The following is a 17,560-nucleotide window of genomic DNA, read 5'->3' on the forward strand; positions in this document are numbered from 1 at the left end:
AAGCCGTTTTGCACTCACTAAGCTTTGCAAGCTTGGTGAAAGCCTTTTCATATTCATTCTGTAAGTAATGCAAAAGGTCTTGTGCCATTTTACTCTCCATTAAGAGACTGATTCAACTGCTAATGGATTTGAAAGGGCATTTGCTTTGACTGGCTTGCCCTTCACCAATTGGAAAATTGCAGTGTGCATCATAAGAATTCCATCAAAATAGATCCCCGAACCACAGCTTGTCTGCTACAACCTATGCTTTTTTAAAATTTTTGTAGAAGAATAGTCGTAATTAACAAATGCTGCGCCTCCGCTCGGCAAAGTTTGAATTTCAGAAAAAACACATTGTAAAACAAAAAGAGAGCCATCACGCAAAAATCCCTGTTTGATTTTATATGAAATGAATAATGGATGAATTCCATGATAAAACATGCCATTTGCACCAGGTAGGATGTTTCTATATGTCAAATCAATAAATTCATTCTCATCTCCGCCGCGGTTTTCTTTTCTCCCAGCACAGCTGTGGCCCCTGGTTGAAGGCAGTCGCAGGATTCTTTAGTAGAAAAAGAGACAGCAGCTTCTTCTCATGGGGTGTGAGGGAGGGATTCTGGAACTCAGGACCATTTGAACAACCTTGCCCTTGGTGAGTTTATGGGGATTTACTCTGCAAAGAGAGTTGGCAATTTTCAGTAGCTTGGGGTTTTGAGAGAAAAATAAAAAAGGGAAGCTGTGTGAATTCCATCATATTTCCTGCCACATACCTCCACTGCTCCCACAGCCTGGCCCACTCTTCTCCTGACTTTCTATCTGATCAAAGACAGAAATGTCTTTCAAGCTCTTTCTCTGCAGGGGGAACCATGGACGTAACCAATATTTCAAGGATTACATAATCATTGCATTTTAGAAAGAGAAATCATTCCTTTTGCCCGTACAAAATGCACTCCTAACTCAGCCATATAGCAGCCATTCATCAACTCTACATCCGACGCATATCCAAGACTGCCGTTCATCTAAAATGTATGATCTGTAAATAACGCTTACTCAGTTGAACCTACTGAAGATGCACTGTGAATACAAGCAGATTCTGTTTGTCCATCTCTCTCCATCTCTCTCTCTCCCCCCCCCCATCCCCATTGCTACAGATGGCAGATCATCATACAGATGATGGCTGCTTAGCAGTCCTTTCTGACAGCTCTCCGATTACATAGCAATTACACTCCTTCTCAAAAGCTGCTTTGACAATTAGCATGCTGACAAAACACTTTGTTGTATTTATTCACATGTGGACAGCTTTGGCGTCCTCGTTTGTCCAGAGAGATTGTGTTCACACCTAGGTAAAATGCTACTGTTGCAAACTTTGACGCAGACAGCGCGGTGTTCTACAGTTCAGTACTGACAAATGTTTCCTTGGCACAGTGCACAGTGAAGTGTGCCAGTACTGGCATTTCTAAAACACATTTGTGTTCAACACAGACATTAACTTCACCAATCAGTCACCATAAGTTCATTTTCTGTAAAGCTTCGCGAGCATCGATTTTAAACATGCAATTGGTCGATTTTTACCATTCGGTAACCAAGGCCTTCTATTTAAAAGTGCCCGTCTGAGCCATTGTTTCCCACCTGGATGTAATCAAAAGATGATCAGAAGGCTAATGAACCCTTTGTCTTTTGAACAAAGACATGCAAGATACTACCTGACCAAGCCGAGGTGTAAAGAGAGAGAACAGCTTCCCATCGGGGGGCACATTTCAAACGTAACCTTTGTCCTGTGTGCCGTGCTCTGAGCATTTATAGTGCGACAATACTGTAAGAGATTTTTGTCTTGTTCCTCGCTGTCAGAGTGCGATTAAAAATTGCCACGACACTTCATAAAGACAGCAGAGGGGGTTACATGTTTTTATTTCTTATGTGTCTTGAATTTTTATGCTGTGACTGTTTGTTGTTCCGTCATGAGCACTCTCTGGCAACAACTACGTTTAACGGCAATAAAGTATTACATCTTGAATCCATTTGAGCTTTTTTGTTGAAAACTGCCGCAGGCCAAGACTGAACTAAAAGAGTATAGAGAAGCGCTGCAAAAACCAAAACAATGAGCTGAAAAACACTAAGAAGCTGAGTAGATGTTAAGAGTTACTGCAGTCTGGTGATTATTCTCTGTGGGTCAACAGTGCATCGTGATTGGTTTTACAGGAAGAGAAGGTTGGATTTTAATATAAAAAATAAGGGGAAAAAAATGTGGGGCTTTTCATCCCGACTTTAAGAATACACAGCATACCATAGCTACTGTCAACCACTGACATTTTTCAGCATATTGAGAAACTAATGAACCTACCCAGCCTCTAGTCAATGGCATACATTTGCAATCCCAGCCTGCAGTCCCCATAACAACACTCCTGATGGCTTCAAATTCTTGGCCTGCCAGTTCGTTTGCACCTTTGAAGTGCTGTTACAATCTCAAACAACAGCAGCAACCTGCCACTTCCTGTCACCGCATCATCCTTTTTGATCCCTGTAAAAACGCAGTAGGCTATAATGTCCCAAACTGCATAATATAAACAAATCACCAACAAGGAAGAGGTAAATGGAGAAACTGGAGAGACATGCGCTCATCCAAATGTGTCTCTGCTCAGCACTTCGTTGTGAATCTGTTCTGAAAGGTTGTTTTGGCGCTCTTTTAAAAAAAAAAGAAGCTCCCAGTTTCGATCTTTCTGCTGTGAGTGTTTGAACTGAACTGGCTTTCAGAGTTGTCATTCACTCCATCCAAATTGCTGTCGCATCTTGAATGGCTTGTGCCTTCAGTATGAGCCAGTCGTAGGGAGTAGTGGCAACATGAAACCTTGGTTAGAGTGGCCCCAGCCACCTCTGGGAAGCTTTTGAACATTCAGACGACTGCTGAATGATTTCAAGCCATTTATTTTCGAAGAAACAACAACAAATCACCGTTATCCAGTTGTTTTTTTCCTGAACTGTGAGTCACTTCTCTGACTCAAGCAATATACGGTAGATTTGAATTAGTAATTGCACAGAAAGTGTTGTGTACATCATCTTGGGGGTCATAGAAATGTGACGTGTTCGCCGGAGAACTGTTCATGTGCCTCCCCATTCATTTACAGCTCGCTTCCCCAATCACTTGAGGAAATGGTTGCAGTAAAAAACACTCTACATGGTTGTAGTGGCACGGGCTTCTCCAGTGGCTGCTATAATTGCATTTCCCGAGCAAATCTGTGAGGAGATCAGACAAAGGATTCTGTATCCATCCAAAAAATGGGAAAGCCTATCTTCTGCTGATTAATTGTTGCCATATTGTTCTCAACTGGATGCACTCCACTTGCACACATGACTCATTTTCACCTCCACTTTGGGACAATTTGAGGAGACTGAAATTCTTACATCTTTCACACCACATTGAATAAACAAGCAGCATAAACCTATAACATATTCTATACGGGTTGATATTTTCACACTCTGCTTTTGCAGAAGGAAATCGTGTTTCAGCTCTATTAAGATTAAAAATCAACATATTAACTGCGAGACCCAGACAAGACTAACATTAGATCTCAAACAAACACAATGCAATGCCATAAAAAGGACGCAAAATACAATACAATTTAAAAGTTGGCAAGTTGAAATCAAACAATGTGGATCTGCTGGTTTGGAATAAAGAATATTGACAGACTGCAAAATAGATTTTTAAAAATTCACCAACTAGGTGAACATGAGACATCTAGCAGCAGAACTACTGTACTAATCATGGCTTTATATTACTGCAACAAATGATTATTTTGATTATTCTGCAGATTATTTTCTTGAATGATCTATTAATCATTTCGTCTATTGAATTAAAACCCCAAAAACATTAAGTTAATAAGACAAAGGAAATCATTTTTTGCTTGAGAAGTGACTCAAATTAATTGGCAACCAACTCATCGCTTATTTCTTTAATGAGCGATGAATTCATTATTTTTTCATTGACTGAGCTATTAATCAACTTTTCCTTTCAGGTCTGAAAAAAAAAACCTTGTTTAAAAAAACTCAGTGTAGCATTTATCTCCGAAAACAATATAATAGAAACATGAACTGACTGCTGAACACATTATGAAGCAATTTATAGGTCAGCATATAACATGGCATGTTACATTGCAAGACAAGCAGAATGCCTTACAGCTGATGAATACATGGTGTAACATTGTACTGTACGCAGATTCATCATTTAGTTTTGCAAGTCCCTTTTATCTACAGGTACAATGAACAAACAACACATGTCGGTGCCTCTATATGTCCTTATCGACTCCTCCAAACATTCCCACATATAGTTCCCTCAGCCAAAATTTCTTGCAACGTCTGGCTGGAGCTGCAGCAGCAGACAGGCTGAAAATCTCTCTGCTTTCAAAAAAGCTTCCCTGAGGCCAAGGCTATGAATTGATACCCCATTGTTGCATTACTCTTGGCCACAGAGCAGAGCACGGGACAAGAATAGTAATCGGACGAATCATTGGCGATTCTTATACTGCTCACCAACCAGTGCATTATAGGGATGTCATATGTCAATATCCCCGCTGGGCATAAACGATAAACTTAATGTGTGCAAGCACATGTTTGGATATACAGTTCATGCACGTGCTCACACACGCACACATATAGACACACACGCACACGCACACATTTTAAAGCTCACTGAGAAAAGCCTTCCAGCACTACTGATGTTTGGGAATTTTCCATCAGAGCACCCTCTGCTTCTCTCGGCAAGAAGAACTAAGACGCAACCTGCGTACCCTCTGAGGCTCGGTGCATGCTCAATCAGCAACATGATATGGCCCACGGCTCTGTGCTGAGGTCACTGCTGGAGACCGATCACGCATGAGGTAGCAACACAGCCTTCTACCCCTCTAATGTGCCAAGCTAGCCATGCTGCTTCTACAGCCACTATTCAGCTGAGTGGGCTGTGAGCTCCGCCCCGAGGAAACCGGGCCCAACCTCAACCTCAACCTCTGTGTTCTGTGCACTGAAATGCAACGTGTTCAAACTATGCATTCATGCATTGCCACTGAAATTATAAATCAGGTCAAACTGTCAGGACAAATTGGACTTATCTAAACTTGACACAAGAATTACAATATCGACCTCTTGTATTTCTAACCATTGGGAAACTGGCAGTATGGCCTTATGACTCTCTATCACCCTGTGCTAAATGTTCAATACAGAGAGCCCGAGAGTCCTTTTCATTCATTGTTTTGGTTGTGTGGTTTCATTTTATTCATGTTTTATTACTTCATGATAGGTCATGTTTTTCACATTCCAATTCCAATGTCTGAATAGTCTTAAGAATTAAAAGTTAATTGCTCTTTGAAAAGGTTTACTTATGTCATTATGCTATTGTGCTATCATAATATCAGTGGCATAAAATGGTCCTAAAATGACACTAATATTGTTTATCGCAATCATTTCAAGGACAATATAACTTCTAACAAAAGCAGTCTTCGTGACAGGCCTAGACTTGGAGACTTTTTATCGCGCTATGAAATAAAGACACTGTTCTTATCTGAGGACAAATCAACTCTAATCAAGATGATTTTACTGCTGTACAGCCTTGGTCGGAGACAAGGTCTCTAGAGTGAACAGGCATTACAATTAATTAGTGAAACTAGCTTTTAAAGTTTAATCTGCCGTGCAGCCGTTCTTAATTTTGAACCGCACCCCCCCCCCCTTTCCATTTCAGAGTGGCTCTCACACATGTCTACAGCACATTAATCAAGAATAAAAGTAGTCAGGGAAGTCAGATGTACTGTCCTTCAAAATCTCTCTAATGCTGCTGTGCTTGACAACAGAAGACAGGAATGCCTGCGTTCCAGTCTTCATTCACCTTAGAAAATACCACCCTAAGCCTCATCTGTCATGTATCGGCTGCAGCCTAACATTTCACTTTGTTTGGCAGACATTGATTTTTACCTCCAAGGTGTTGTCAAGGAGGCATCCAACTCATACATACCTCCTCTGCTGTCTCTCCAGAGAAGGAATTGCAAGAACACACACAGACACAAAGAGGAGCTCACAGAAAGGACTACATGTGAAGGTAGCCTAAAATATTGCCAAATCTGTTGAATACGGACATTGGTGGGGATACAATGTGTGGGCGATAAGCCGGGGTTTATCAAAGCAGCATTTCTCAGTGCCTATTCTTGTCGCGTATTTAAAGGTGTCTTTATTCATGTGCTGTAATAAGCTTGGCAGCATGTAATCCAGATTCAAATATGTACTGTAAATACACATAGAGATGCACCCTGATGGGACGAGGATCAGTGTGTTTCAACGCATATCAAGTGACGTATTGTGGTTTTACGGGTTTGGTCCATGCCCATTCTCTCAGCCAAAACACTCTCAGCACACCAGACGTCTAAACACGTGGTCACTATAATGCCTTAAAACTATTTCATCGGCTTTAACCAATCCTCCATCCATATGTTTAGGACATTTTCCACCGCGGCAAGTCAGAAAACAACAATTCATCAACCACTGTCTTACCACAACCTCCACCCTGCCCAACACACATGCACACACACTTGCAACCTAGTTGAGCAACACTTTATATTCATTAAGTGTCAAAATGGTATAACAAATAGCTGGCTTAAAAGAGCAACAGTATATCTTATATAGGAATTATTTGGCACCAAAGAGAAATGATCAATGAGGTAGCCTTGAAGGCAACATCCTTCCACAGTTTGATCAAATTAAGCAGCAACACTAATTATTACAGAGTAGGTGAGCTTTGCACTTTTGTTTAGGTTTAGTTATAATGATCCGGCCAACTTCATAAAATGCAGGAACCAAATAAGCATCATAACACACTAATTAAAAGCACTGCTGCCACATATCGAGAGCTGGGAAAAAATAGTTTGAACTCGTTTTCGAGCAAGACTGAGAGTCTACAGCCAAGCTAGCAGTTCTGTGAGGCTGTATGAGGGCTGCATGATTATTGCCAAAATGATAATCACATTATTCATGGGTTTAGGGACAAAATATTTGTATTGCACTTTCACATTTAAATGAACAGAGCACTGCTTTCAGTCCCATGTTGTACTACATTCCTGCCGATGTACAAAAAAAGACTGGTCCTTATTAAATTGAATGCGATCGGTAGTCAAATAATTGTGCAGCCCTTATGCACTCAGCACTTTAACATTTGGTAGTTGACTCAAAGTACAGCTGAGGCTGATGGCAATTTCATTAGTTTTGCACATAGTTGGTCACAAGTAGGTATTTGACGAATTCAAATTTTGACTTGTCGATGCCGCTGGATGGAAAACTTAAGGGATTACCAAATGTATTACAAATCATCCTAAAGGGGGGACAAGACTCTCAACTAAATGTCATGGCGATCCATCCAATGGTTGTTGAGGCATTTCACTCAAAACCACAAATGCCAACCTGCTGGTGGCGTTAGAGGAAGTTTCACCGAAGTCATTAAGATACATCGTCTGCAAAATGTCCATGGCAACTTCATGGCGGTCCATTAAACAGTTGTTGAGTTATTTCAATCTGGACAAAAGTAGTCCAACTGTCCCACATTAAAGTTGCTAGAGCTACAACACAAGCAAGTAGAAGAAGGTCTACAAGAACAGACAAACAGTATGTAATGATGAAAAATGATTTCTGTGAAAAGAAAATTGCAGAAAAGAACTATTGTGAATTGTACTTCATTTTAGCGCTTCACTGATCTGATGACTTCTCTTTGTCTTCAGGTTCAATCTCAGTTAAATTACAAAAAAATACATCATTTCTATCTCTTCTTAATTCCAATTAACATGTGAACTTTGTGTGGTGTTTCAGCAACTTTACACCATCATCAGTTCAAGAGAAGGTCAATGAAACATATTTCACTCAGTTCTGTGCCTTTAGTTGAAAGAATGAGCCCTAATGATGACACAGCGCCAGTATCTCATTTTCCAAATGAGAGAGAGAAAGACACAGGCAAGGGTTTGCTAAGAGCAAGCATCATGATAAATATGCTGAATATTTATGAAAATGAAAGAGACCGGGGAGAACAACCTCATCATTCCTGGAGCTGACTGGCTTATACATTAGAATTCCTCTCCCAAGGAGGTCAAAAGTCCAACAGCTAAATCTTTTCACTGTGCAAGACACTGAATTGTTACACGGCTACTTATTGTGACTCATTCTGGAAGAACATCAACTAAATGTTTGATATGCAAAATGTATTTTTTACTGCAGCTAATAGCATAAGTAGCGAAAAATATCATTTAGGCTAATGGTTGCAAATACAATCATTACTATCTAATGGCTTTGATGAGTATATGTATAGTAGGCCTGTACTAATAAACCTGAGGAGACTTTTGTCTCCATAATGGAAATGAATCTGCATCTCTCTCTTCTGCAGCTTCAGCGTATGATGTGAATCTTTTTTTCCTCAACAACAACTCCACAGATATATTGCGATGCATTTACACGGACAAATTAGCTGAGGTGGATGTGTGTTTGTTGTTTGATGCGTGTGTGTGTGTGTGTGTGTGTGGGGGGGGTAAATGGTGTTAACGAAGTAAGGGTAACAGAATAGCATGGAACAGATAGCAGCCAAGTGTCGACAGCATCCATTATGCTTCTCTGTGCACGTTCCCCATTTAGCCTCTTCATATGATTCAACAGGGCTAAGCATCTCTGCAGTTTGGTTGCTGTACGTGTAAACTATGCAATTTGCGTACCGTGCCACAGCAGGCATCAATTAGCACCTCACTCACGCCTCTACATCTGAACTGCATCAATTTTGGTCCCGTACTGCTCGGAACATGATGTGAATCTGTCACGACTCGACTGAAAGGAAAGGAAATGTTCAACACGGCGGAGCTCGCTTATTGCTCACCTTGGGCTTTTAAATCAAGAATAATTATCAGACATTGCGCTTCATGGTTGCAGATTGAAACGGTATTCATCAATGTTGGTGGTCGATTATGTGAAAAAGTTACAGTATGATGGAGAGAATAAAAAGATAAGTTTGTCTGGGAGGCACCTGGATTTATTAATTATACCATACCTGTGTAACGCAAGGCCTTATTTGCACAGTTTCCACAGTATTGGAAATAAAGGATTATCCCTGAACCGTTGCATTTTTCAAACACATTCGCATGGATAAAGAAATGAACTGTAATCACGGCTGCCCCAGTTACACATGCACAAAGGTCGTGGTTCTCATCATTATTATTCCTTGTACGTATATGTACACACACACTTTAATAAAGCTAATTCTGATTGTAACATTACGCTGCTGATGCTGAGAGTTTAGCTCACATTTTATTATACCATGGAAGTCCATCTTTAATAAATTGTGATTACAAGTTACAGGAACAGCAGATAAATTCAACAAATCACTTAGCATCCTACGCTTCGGGTGAAAATAAAATGAGAAAAGTACAAAGTGACTGACTTCGACAGTGGAGTGCAGGATTAATGTCCCATCTCAGAGAAACCGTCAGTGTCTGTTTCCGTTAACCATGACTATGACCCTTCTATAACTTACTACCAATTAGTTTCAGTTGTCAAAACTAGTCCATCCATTTTTTTTCTGAAAAACAAACTGGTTTGCAATCGTGTCTGTTGGTTGAAACAGCAGCTTCATACTGTCGTCAAACTGCTGGTTTCCCCCCCAGCAACGCACGCAGCAGAACGTGCATGACTGTGAAACGTCTCTGCGGTGGAAAACACTGATCGTCCTTCAGCTTGGGCCTAATCATGTTTGCTTTGCCTCAATTAGATAAGGGAGGTGCGTCGTCAACACACGAGCTTGCTCGTGTCTCCTCGGATGGTCCCTGTGCTTTTCCCTCCCGCACACCAAATGGCAGCAGTAGGAGGCGAAGGATGGTTCACGTTCACACCCGGCTAAGTCATTTCACACTGGAATACATCCATCAGAATTAGGATCATAAAAAAGCCAAGACGAGACTGACAATGGAAACTGAGAAGTGAAATCTGAGAGAAAAGGCAGCAGCGGGCAGCATATGGCTTAGTGAAACCATAAGTTGTCAGTTGATAAAAGGCAGCAGCTGGTTACGTTTCCTGGCTGGGCTTGATATTGTATGACCACGCTGTGTATTCTTTACTCTTGACGAGATTAAACGGCGCAATGAGTATTGATACAGCAGCAAACCCACAGTTGGCACCACAGTCTGCAGTCACACTTGTTCCCGGTGTCATATTTCAGCCATAATGCCCAATGGACTGTCACTATCTGCATACGCTTTCCTTGTGTGTATCGATAGCATCTTTCCTCTTGGCCCTTAGGGTTCTCCATCGCCAGTATATGACGGCGGAAGGTGACGGGATGCAACACGAACAAAATCTGTGCTCAAAAGATTTGAAAAAGCTGAAGCAGTGTTGCAGTTTAGAGACGCCCGGCAACAGGGACGCTAACAAATCTGGACTAACATGCAGCACGGGCAGTCAATAGACACACTTCACAGCCAATCTGCAATGCTGGACACAATCTGACACCACAGCTAATCACACAATAGCATCCTTTCTCCCCGTCAGCGCTAAAGTGATATCAAGATCCGATGCTTAACGTTGAATTATGCAAATTTGATTGGATGAAATAACCATTCAACACGAGCGAGATGTGCTCTGCTTGCTCTAAAACCTTAATGTGCTCCGGACGCCGTGAAACTAATGAGTGACCTCATCCTGATGTTTATATAAGACACTGTCAACAATGTAATCCCTATGATTTAGTTAGAAATCACATCTGCCACATTCAGGTGAAGGCCACTTTGTCTCCTACATATTCATAGGCAGCAATATTGACTAAATGTCTTGTCTGGCTAAAGACAAAATGGGAAGTGTGAAACTAGAGGATCAGTTGGTGTGAATATTAGCAGAAGAGAAATGCATACATGAGATTCTGGGATTAGCTCTGAAAGCTATATGTTAACGCAGTCTCTTCACTCAGGCCTGGACACCGACTGACACCGAGGACTTACTGTAGCAGACGTTTGGCTGACGAGCTAACAGCGGTGTACAACTTCCTGAGGTGTAAGGAGTTAGAGAGACTTTGAAGTATCCCTCGCCGCTAGTAGCCAGCGGTCAAAAACACGTCTCTGCTCTTAAGACTTCCCGCTGTAAATCATACCTGTAGCAAGCTAACCTGCGGCTGCAGCGGCACTCAGCAAAAGAGGGTCGATAACTGCAGAAACAGAACTACACGTTTACCGAGAATCCCTCGTGTTCCCAGAGTGACAATAGAATCTCATTGTCAGGTGTTTAGTCAGATAAGGTCGCACACCCAAAGGGATTAGCGTCTGCTTTTCATCAATGTAATGCTTTAAAAACAGGTTGAGCAAATGTGCGGTGGATCAACCAATTTAAATGCTAAACCTCTTTCTCCCTCTCTCTCTCTCAGAAGATTGGGGCCGAGGGCTAAACACATACTGATAAACAAATCAACCTAGCTGTAAGGACTATGAGCGAGGGAAAACAAATGAATGACCCTCGCAGCTTTATTTGTACAGGGAGTACTGGGGAAATGGGGGATATAGCTTGCAGTGTTGAGGTGAGAGGCCTTGTTTGGCGTGATAATACTTCCAGTGTCAAGTTCCTCCGCTAGAAAGAGTCATCCTGAGGCACTGTATTCAACGCTAAATATTAAAGCGGGGCTTCAGGAGTTTCGCGATAACAGCAGGAGGAGGCGATCCAGAAATGTCACCGCTTCTGGTTCAAACATAGCACAGTTGTAGCCACTTGTGTGTACAGTAACAATATGCACTGCCACTGCTCGTACGCTACGCACAGCTGTAGTTGAATCAGAAGCTAGCTGGATCATGCCGGGAAGTGACATTACTCTTTGAGAGCAGCATAATGATCACTATCAATCTCTTCATTGTCGAGTCACATTAGTGAAATATCAGGGAGGAGTACTGGAAAGGGGAAGGAGACCGCCGAGAGACATCCTCCACCATGGCGGCATGGCAGTGCATTAATCACAGTGGCGGGACCCTCACTGAGTCCAGGCTGAAAACTGTCAGGGCAAACACTTCATCCGATAGAGATGCTAGTGTTATGCAAAAGAAAAAAACCTTTTCTGGTGTCCCAGCACATTGGCAAACAGTGCCAGCTCTCTTTGTGCGACACATAACTGCCACAGCTTTCTCATTCCAGACTCACATTTAAATTGTTTCCTCTCAGGCCATTTCAAACGCCACCGTTGATATCTTCAGTCATCTTTTTTTTTCATCAAATACATTATTTCATAATCAGCCAGGCTCAACAAAGATTTCCCCGCTGCAGATATTCAACTCGGTCATTCTGAATGTAATAACAAGCTGCAAAGATGCTGTATTTAAAACTATAATACCACATCTGACATGCACCATGAAGCAGCTGCATGAGCGCTTTATGTCTTTCAAAGCCTATATGGAGCGCAAACCCGGAGAACTTGCAACGATTTCATCCATTAACTCCATCAATCTGCGTTTGCTCCATCAGTTTCAGTTAATGTTGACTGGCTCGGCAGTCTCTGGCTGAGAGCTGCTACAAGTGCCCTCGCTAAAAGGAAGATTTTGGAAGTGAAACTTTTTTTTTTTTCTCTTTTCCAGTCTTTCCGTCGAGTGTAGCAGCACACATGTCATAGTCAAGTGGTTTATGAAACCACCCGTTCCCCGACTCCGCTACTGCCGATCTAAATAATGAATACTCTGCCACCTGCAGTAATCCTCCAGCAGCCATCCCCAGAAATAGAACAAAGTCAGACAGAGCACTCGTTCTCTTCCCTTGACTTTTCAAAACAAATAATGCTGATTCCTGAAAAAAACACGCTCAAATTGCTCCAGCTCCAATGATGCATGTTGCATGTTAATGACGCGCAGCTCTCACGTTCCTCAAGAAAAAAAAATATGTACTGGACTTTTGGGTTATTGCATTGATTCGACATTCTGGGCCACATCTAGGTCGTGACTTCAAAGTTTTGCTAAGTATCCATCTGAAAGCAACATCAAAGCATGGGTAAGCCAACGATTTCAAAAGGCATCAAGAGCTAACCAGAAAGGTACAGTAACTGCGAAGGGCACCTTTGGGCTTCCTATGATGGATGGTAAGAAAGAGAAAAGGCAGGAGAGCCGGGCGAAAAGAGAAATTACAGGGGAGAGAGGTGAGCTTATATGAAAGGTATCCTTAATTAGATGGAATGTTTGCCCTCTTCCACAAATTCCTTCATGTGGTGCCAGGGAAAAAAAAGACCAAAGCTGATGAGTCTTGGGAGAACTATCTGACTAAGTGGCCTTTTATTGAGGGATAAAAAGCTCCTCTTTGCCTCTGTTCCCATCCACTGCCCCTGATTATGGAATATGTGAAGGCGGATGAAAGGAGGCCCAGGAAGCCTGACGTGCCCTATTGTATGCAGATGCAATGACAGGGTCTGGCATTTGGCAGATGACACCTATGAACCGCCTTCTGAGAGCTCAGCCAATTAAATGTTTGACAACTAGTCTAAAATAAATGCTTTGGATTAAATGTATATCATCAGAGGCTAGCCTGACACTGTGCTATCATAAAAGGTTTTGTTAAATATTTGACACTCATAGGAACAAATGTGTCAGACAGCATAATGTGTGGAAGTCCATCGCAGTTTTCTTCAACTTTGTGTCTGCAGCCAAACTATTATTTCAGTCTCACAGTGTTGTCAACTGTGCAGCATGCTTATCCAAATTCATATTAAACGCCCATTACACTAGACATGAGGGGAACCTGCAAACAACTATGATCCAAACTGGTGTTATGGTTAAGCACTTCCATCAAAAAATGCGTCAAACTTTGGCACTTGCAGCAGAGTTGATTGATCAAGCGCCGCACTAATGAAAGCTGCGAGACTGAGGGAGATTAGACGACTGCTAAGCTTTGACCCTGGATGTGAAAACAGCGAGGGCTGGGGATTGCTGTCATAAAGCAGCTAAATGGCTTATTTCACCTCCAGCTCTGGTAGCCACCCACTGGCATCACTGTTTGGATAATGATACCCGCAAATGTCTGCAGTAAACAGCTGAGGAACAGGGGCTACGGCCCTTACCTAGAATTATTACACGAGGTAGGGATGATCATTACCTTGTGAGCTCCGGCCACTGTAGCAAGACAACCCCATACACAGTTGTGAGTTACCAATGAAACAACAGCACAGACATAACGCGGGCAGACACATGTTAAAAAATACTTGCCCTATCGAGGGTTATGGGAAAGTTTTTGCTTAATGTGGCCACCCTGCTAAGGCTACAATACTGAAGCAAACACTGAATATAACTTGATGATTACAACCACAATAGTAAAGTCAGGTTTACTATCGCCCAATATCCCAAAGCATTTAAAGGGCTGCACATATAATAAAAACAGCAATGAGCAACATTAGAATAACACACTAAAGAAGAATACGGCGATTATGACTGATTTTCACCAGTTTGTTTTTTTAAATACCTAATATTATTTATTGTTATTGACTAAAAGAGCATATAAGATGCTTGGTTAGTTTACAGTATAGTTCCACCTCGACCAGCTACAACGGTAAAATACTACATGTACCTACATATTATTGAAATAACGATCAGCAAATGAATAATAACATATATATTCACAGGGGGAAAAGGGAACTAAATTAAGTCTTTTTGCTTTTAATACATTAAAGTACATTTTAACAATAATACTTGCATTCTTCTTGCACTTAAATAACATTTTTAATGCAGGACTTTCACTTGTACCCGAGAATTTTTTACAGCGTAGTATTGCTACTATCTTTAGTAAAGGATGTGAATACTTCCTCCACTGACATTAGATGTTTGCTGCCAGTCTTTTAACAGTCTCTTGGTATTATAAATGCATTCCTGTCTAAATTGTGGCAAATAACAGCTACTGCAACACTGTCACTTTTTAAATCGATATGATTCATATAGTGAATGTAATTCCATCTGCCAGCACATTCATTTTCTGGATCATTTTTTTTCTTTTTAGTTTTCAAACTTGTTTGGAGATGTGAGCAGCTGCACTGCAACTTTGGAAATTTACACATGAATGGAAACCAGCGTTTTCGCTTGAACCTAGTTGAGTGTTTGACAAGGTGAACCAAAAGCATCAAACAGCAACAAGGTGTACTTGTTATTCAAAACACAAAGGTAACTGTTAATTATATTGAATCTGTTTTCTATATCAGTATTGTGTCATTATTTTAAATGATCTACAGCTCTTCAAATTGAAGTTATCCTTTGTAATTGTACAGCGTATTTCATATTTTAATTAACTTTTCTCAATAGACACTGGTCGAAGCTTTCAGGTGTGCTGATTTCTCATCCACATTATTTGACTGAGTTTTAATTAAAAACAAAGACTCAGTGTCTCCGAGATGACATCACTCTTTGGACAATTTCACACTCACATGCTTTCCAAAAGCTTATTAAGATCATTTCAGATGTGGATATGAAGCTAATGTATGAACAGTAATATCAGCGTTGTCTTTAGAGGAAGCAGACACAAGCACCCTTTCTGCCTTTCAATCATTCATGCAGTGTTCTGTGTTCTACATGCACATCTTATGGATGTTATGTGGACACAAAATGTAGGCCTATACGGTACGCATATATGGTATGTATATATTCATATATGGTATGTATGTAATGTAAATACAGCATGCATGTATTCATCCATCCATCTACAGGTATATGTCTTTGGGACAGGATCAGAGAGCAAAAAAAGGTCCATACAATATATCCTTTTAGGTAAAACACATCAGTTTTTAATAACAATATATACACCGACATTTCTTAAATGTTTCATCATGCTCACCTTGAGGGCACTTTGTGGCAATTTTCAAGTAGAAAATGCAATGATTACTGAACTAACAGGATCTTTGGGACTAAAAACAAATCAAAACACATTTGCTGATGTTTGGTTTTAACAGTTAAAGCTGCTGCTGTGGTTCATAACCGGATATGAGTTGAACATAACATGATGTCAGGAGGGCCACATGGAGAGACTCAGCACTGCCCAATAAACAAGTATCAAACAAATAGTCCTCATTCAGACATTACATAAATTAAACAGCAGCTCATCCTTTCATTACATAAATTATGGAACAGTTCATCCTGAAACCACATCATAATGCACAAAAGCCTTTGTTGGCAAAGGCTCTCGCTGCCCCTGAGGTCCTGTCATGTGTTTGCCAGTAAGACTAAGAGGAAAATAAGACTGACAGAGCTGCCTGGTGAAACACGAGATAAGAAAATTGGAACAGAAATGGCTAAGACCTCGCTGTTAATGTGAATGCAGCGCAGCGTTAGTCCACGGAGAGATCCGTGACACGAAAGCAAGCCTGTGCAAAGTATTGATAGTCCATCGTCATCCCATAATGATTTATGCTACTGAAGTTATTATTCTGATTGCACATGTGCTGAATGTCGCCAGGAAAACGTTACCTCTCCTCTACAGCATATGGAACGCAGCATGTGTGGAGGTACATTCGCCTCCTTCTCCAGGGACACAAACCCACTTTTTCAACATAATCACCACTGACATATAAAGATGGTGGGATCCCAATATACCAACCTCCTCAGCAGCATGCCCACCCCTCCCTCAATTACCCCTGCACACTGCTCCACAGGCAAACATGACCAGAACCCTGCTATAGCAAAAAAAGTATAACAACACAAGACTGCAGCTTTAAAACTACACAACTGATCGGTGGTAAAATGAACAAATAAATGGACGATGTAATTTATCATTTCCCACTCACTCAGGCAGCTAAATATATGCCTACCTTGCTCCACAACTCAGCTTATGGCCAGAAGAATAACTCATTGGGAAGCCTCATAAGATGCAGTGCCCGCGGAGGACAGGCTCGTTGCATTTACCTGCTCGTATTTACCTGTAAATGTATGTGGCACTGCCACAGACTGTATGACCCTTTGCAGCACTCAGACTTATTCCTGTGTTGATGCATCTGCTCTGCTTACATTGGCCACCACTCGCTCCACACCAATTACTCTTCGTCTTTTGTAGCTATTGGTCTGCTAAGCACTTCAATCCATCTCTGTCTCCGAGGCCGTGACGTCAACCTCAAATGATTAATCAAAGGCAAGTCAACACCCAAAAGCAACACCTAGGGTACCCTGGTTGCATACATTACCCACAGTACTTGATTGACATGGATGTCAAGTTAAATATGGAACGGGTTTCTAAATAGGGTTCAGTTGTTTCTTGTGAACGAGCCAAGAAATACAAGTATAATGTCTTATCGCTCCGGTGCAGTTTAGAGAGCTTACGGCAATATACTGTATTATTGTATTTCATACAATATTAAAATCCCTCTTTTCCATTTGTTCCACATAATCAGGCAGTGCTTCTGATGATGTGAGCAAAACTATAATCATTATACCTTGTGTGTTTATGTAAAATAGCAATGAAACTCACCACAAAGCCTGTCACTATCAACGTATCCAGGTGACCGTAAAGCAACTTGACCCCGCTGAAGTCCAAGCTTGTGGATGGGCTTTTGGAGCAAGTGCAAGACGCTGTATTATCACACGTGTTAGGCTGCAGTACC

At 41.3% G+C, this 17,560-nt stretch overlaps 1 protein-coding gene across 8 annotated transcripts in view; it reads right to left on the minus strand.

Annotated features, from left to right (window-relative positions):
* LOC116394105 (teneurin-3) overlaps nucleotides 1–17,560 on the minus strand; it is a 139,784-nt gene that overhangs the window by 81,377 nt on the left and 40,847 nt on the right. The window lies entirely within an intron of this gene.

Source organism: Anarrhichthys ocellatus, unplaced genomic scaffold (genome assembly GCF_004355925.1).
Source record: "Anarrhichthys ocellatus isolate YVR2014 unplaced genomic scaffold, GSC_Weel_1.0 scaffold37, whole genome shotgun sequence".
NCBI classification, from domain to species: domain Eukaryota; kingdom Metazoa; phylum Chordata; class Actinopteri; order Perciformes; family Anarhichadidae; genus Anarrhichthys; species Anarrhichthys ocellatus.